General features: G+C 47.2%; 1 non-coding gene across 1 annotated transcript; it reads right to left on the bottom strand.

Moving 5' to 3' along the window:
* Positions 1-4,758: 4,758 nt before the first annotated feature.
* On the bottom strand, positions 4,759-4,897 carry LOC112206163 (small nucleolar RNA SNORA8). Its single transcript, XR_002940363.1, has one exon. It is a non-coding gene; the product is annotated as a small nucleolar RNA SNORA8 (small nucleolar RNA).
* Between the last annotated feature and the right edge of the window lie 335 nt (positions 4,898-5,232).

Here is a 5,232-nt window from a genome sequence, read left to right as displayed (position 1 = left end):
GCCGAGATTGTGCCACTGCACTCCAGCCTGGGCAACAGAGCGAGACTGCATCTCAAAAAAAAAAAAAAAATTAGCTGGGTGTGATGGCACATGCCTACAGTCCCAGCTACTTAGGAGGCTGAGGTGGGAGGATCACTTGAGCTTGGAAGCTAGAGGTTGCAGTGAACCATGATTGCACCGCTGCACTCCAGCCTGGGTAACAGAGTGAAACCCTGTCTCAAATAAATACATAAACAAAATAAAATAAGGCTGGGTGCGGTGGCTCACGCCTGTAATCCCAGCACTTTGGGAGGCCCAGGCAGGCAGATCATGAGGTCAGGAGTTGGAGACCAACCTGGCCAATATGGTGAAATCCCGTCTCTACTAAAAATATAAAAAATTAGACTGGTGTGGTGGAGCACGCCTGTAGTCCCAGTTACTCTGGAGGCTGAGGCAGGAGAATCACTTGAACCTGGGAGGCGGAGGTTGCAGTGAGCCAAGGTGCACCACTGCACTCCACCCTGGGCAACAGAGCAAGACCCTGTCTCAAATAAATACATAAATAAAATAAAATAAGTCTGGGCGTGGTAGCTGATGTCTGTAATCCCAGCACTTTGAGAGGCCAAGGTGGGTGGATCACCTGAGGACAGGAGTTCGAGACCAGCCTGACCAATATGGTGAAACTCTGTCTCTACTAAAATTACAAAAATTAGCTGGGCGTGGTGGCGTGCACCTATAGTCCCAGCTACTCAGGAGTTAAGGCAGGAGAATCGCTCGAACCCAGGAGAGAGAGGTTGTAGTAAGCTGAGATCGTGCCACTGCACTCCTGCCTGGGTGACAGAGTAAGACTCCGTCTCAAAAATAAATAAATAAATAAATGATAAAGTAAAATAAAAAATGTGCTACAATACTCAGTGCTTATATGCAGAGTAGAGTTAGGTTCTAGACTGATATATTTAGTCAGAGTTCTCCAGAGAAACAGAACCAATAAGATATATTTAGAGAGCCGTAGAAGGTTTGTTAGGGGAGCTGGCTCACTCAATATGCTATCTGCAAGCTGGAAAATCAGGAAATTATTTATTTTTATTTATTTAAATTATTTATTTTTAAGACCCTGCCAAACAGCAACAACAACAACAAAAAACACCACCATGATTGATAAAATTTATTTATTTTATTTATTTTATTTTTTTGAGACGGAATTTCGCTCTTGTTGCCCAGGCTGGAACGCAATGGCGCGATTTTGGCTCACCGCAACCTCCACCTCCCGGGTTCAAGCCTCAGCCTCTCGAGTAGCTGGGACTACAGGCATACGCCACCACACCTGGCTAATTTTGTATTTTTAGTAGAGATGAGGATTTCTCCATGTTGGTCAGACTGGTCTCGAACTCCCGATCTCAGGTGATCCACCGGCCTCAGTCTCCCAAAGTGCTGGGATTACAGGCGTGAGCCACCGAGCCCGGCCCAAATTTATTTATTTTTTTTCTGAAACAGAATCTTGCTCTGTGGCCCAGGCTGGAGTGCAGTGGCATAATTTCGGCTCACTGCAACCTCCACCTCCCAGGTTCAAATGATTCTCCTGCCTCAGCCTCCTGAGTAGCTGGGACTACAGGTGCATGCCACCACGCCTGGCTAATTTTTGTATTTTCAGTAGAGACGGGGTTTCGTCATGTTGGCCAGGCTGGTCTTGAACTCCTGACCTCAAGCTATCCACCCGCCTCAGCCTCCCAAAGTGTTGGGATTACAGGCGTGAGCCACCACGCCTGGCCTCCATGAAAAAATTTTTGCCTCCATCAATATCCAATGTGGGCATCGTAAAGTCCTGTCCTACACCACATACTGCAGGATGTCTAGCATTCCTGGTTTCTGACCATTTAATGGTAGCGCTCCTCATTGATTGTGAAAACCAAAAATGTCCCTGCAGATTTCAAGAGCCCCTTAGGGCATGGTACCACTTTCTTGGGGGAATCCCTGGTCTAACCATGAAGCTCCCCAGCAAGGGGCAGAGCCCATAGCTTGGGTCTTTGGGACCCTGTTGCTCTCTGATTCTTCTCCTTCCTCTCTCCCTGCTTGGACTCCTCTTCCTTTAACCCTTTTCCCTCCAGTGCTCCTTCCCTGCTTTTTTTTCCTCCCCATAGAAATAAACCTCAGGCCAGGCGCGGTGGCTCATGCCTGTAATCCCAGCACTTTGGGAGGCCGAGGTGTGCGGATCATGAAGTCAGGAGTTCAAGACCAGCCTTGCCAATATGGTAAAACCTTGTCTCTACCAAAAAATAAAAAAATACACCACGCCACCGGGCATAGTGGCACGTGCCTGTAGTACCAGCTACTGGGGAGGCTGAGGCAGAAGAGTCACTGGAACCTGGGAGGCGGAGGTTGCGGAGAGCTGAGATGGCACCACTGCACTCCAGCCTGGGTGACAGAGCGAGACTCTGTCTCAAAAAATAAAAAATAAAGAATCAAGCCTCAGTCCTCTTCATCTCCCTTTCACTGTGCCTCTGAGCCTCCCATGATACAGACGTAAAAGCCCCACGTTTCAGTAGGAAAACTTAAATTTTATTTATTTATTTATCTCTCTCTCTATTTTAGAGACAGTCTCTCTCTGTCACCCAGGCTAGAGTGCAGTGGCACCATCTCAGCTCACTGCAACCTCTACTTCCTGGGTTCAAGCAATTCTGCCTCAGCCTCCTGAGGAGCTGGGATTACAGGTGCACACCACCACGCCCAGCTAATTTTTGTATTTTTAGTAGAGACAGGGTTTCACCGTGTTGGTCAGGCTGGTCTTGAACTGCTGACCTCAGGTGATCTGCCCATCTTGGCCTCCCAAAGTGCTGGGGTTACAGGCGTGAGCCACCGTGCCTGGCTGAGGAAATTTAAATTTTATTTATTTTTTATTTTTATTTTATTTTGGTTTTCTTAGAGACAGGGTCTTGCTCTGCTGCCCAGGCTGGAGTGCAGTGGTGCAATCATAGCTCACTGCAGCCTCCAAGTGACACCCCCTGCCACAGCCTGCTGAGTAGCTAGGACTACAGGCCTGCACCACCATAAGCTCCGAATTTTTTGTCGTCGTTGTTGCCCAGGCTAAGAAACTTGAATCTTTTTTTTTTTTTTTTGAGACGGAGTCTCATTCTGTCACCCAGACTGAAGTGCAGTGGCGAGATCTCGGCTCACTGCAACCTCCACCTCCCAGGTTCAAGCGATTCTCCTGCTTCCGCCTCCCAAGTAGCTGGGATTACAGGCGTGCACCACTGTGCCCAGCTAATTTTTATATTTTTAGTAGAGACGGGGTTTCACCATGTTGGCCAGGATGATCTCAATTTCTTGACTTCATGATCTGCCCGCCTTGGCCTCCTAAGGTGCTGGGATTACAGGAGTGAGCCACCGTGACCGGCCAAAACTTGAATCTTAATCCTGGCTTTTCCATTTATTAGCCGACCTGGACAGGCGCCTGTGGAATAGAGCTGGTGGTTGATTGCATTGTGATTGAGGCTTGACAGCCCCTGGCCCCGTGTCAAACTTGGAAATGTTCTAAGCTAGTTTCTAAGCCAGTTGTCTTCTCATCTTCCTGAGGGTAAAATTTATATTCTGATGGTAGCCTCTGCCTCCAAGTATGAGTGTTGCCACAAGAGGCGCAAAGTAGACCTTCCATAAACATGTGCTCCTTGGCTCTTCATTTAGAGGGGCACCTTGTGTCAGGAGCTGCACAAGCACCAACTCTGAGATCAGCCGTGCCATGAGCCCACCTCTCTGGGACCCAGAACTTAGTGCCTTTGGGAGAACATGTCTGGAACTTCTAAAAGGTCAGCCAGTGGAAAAATCACCCAGTTTGCCTCTCAATCCAACTGCAAGATTAGCTAGGCTCCCGGTTACAGTGTTCTCTTTGGTTACTTTCTCCAGTGTCTCACTTTTACCATGCTCCTGGTTTTAGCGTCTCTGCTGTATTCTGCCTTTCTGGATCCTGATCCTGACACTTGGCTACTTGGCTCCTGATTTATTTCCCTTTTGCACCCCTGGTTTTGGCTTTGGCCTATCTACAATCTTTTTTTTTTAGATGGAGTCTCACTCTTTTCGCCCAGGCTGGAGTGCAGTGGTGCAATCTCGGCTCACTGCAACCTCCGCCTCCTGGGTTCACGCCATTCTCCTGCCTCAGCCTCCCGAGTAGCTGGGACTACAGGCGAGTGCCACCATGCCCAGGTAAGTTATTTTTAGTAGAGACAGGGTTTCACCATGTTGGCCAGGATGGTCTCGATCTCTTGACTTTGTGATCTGCCCACCTCGGCCTCCCAAAGTGCTGGGATTACAGGTGTGAGCCACCATGCCTGGCCAAGGTTTTTTTTTTTTTTTAATTGTGTATTATGTAACATTAGGCAAAATTATTCAAAGTCAATAGATTTTTATCCAAGGGATTCCATGTTGTGATTTTTTCCACTGTCCATCAGGGTCACTTTAGATCCTCTAAAGAGCTGGAGTCAAAAGATTTATCTTCAAGTTAGCCCTTTTTAACGAAACTGGTGCTTATTTTAATCCAGTTGTCCCGTCAGCCCATAATTCTTTTATTTTGGCTTCTGTCATCTCCTTTTAATATGGATATACTGATGAAGACTTGAAAATTCACCAAAAATCTTTGGGATCTAATTTCTTCAACCAATTCACTTTAGGGTCATCTTTACTGTAGGTGGTGGATCTGCCTGGTTCTCAATTCAACACCCTGGAAGAAGAAAGGCATTGCTTACTGTTATAGAGTATATCAAACTAAGCACTCTGTGAAATCTATACAAATACTGTATCAATAGAAATACTAGGTTTAACAAGCACAAAGTCAAGAAAACCAATGATGCCAGATACTGAATTTCTATAGCACTGACCTTTGAACACCTTAGCAAGAATAAACTGCTGGGTGCAGATGCCATGCAGTGCAAGATCTTTTTTTTTTTTTTTTTTTGAAACAGGGTCTTGCTCTGTTGCCCAGGCTGGATTGCAGTGGCATGATAATGGCTCACTGCAGCCTTGACCTCCCAGGCTCAAGCGATCCTCCCACCTCTCAGCCTCCCAAGTAGCTGGAACCACAGCCATATGCCACCATATTCAGCTAATTTGTAGAGACAGGGTCTCCTTGTGTTGCCCAGGCTGGTCTTGAACTCCTGGCCTCAAGTGATCCTCCTGCCACGGCCTCCCAAAGTGTTGGGATTACAGGCATGAGCCACTGCACCTGGCCTATCTATGATCTTTGATCTAAAATTCCAGCTTCTGGCT

This window comes from Pan troglodytes, chromosome 19 (assembly GCF_028858775.2).
Source record: "Pan troglodytes isolate AG18354 chromosome 19, NHGRI_mPanTro3-v2.0_pri, whole genome shotgun sequence".
NCBI lineage: Eukaryota > Metazoa > Chordata > Mammalia > Primates > Hominidae > Pan > Pan troglodytes.
The sequence above is the reverse complement of the archived record's forward strand: the minus strand, read 5'-3'. Positions and strand labels throughout refer to the sequence as shown.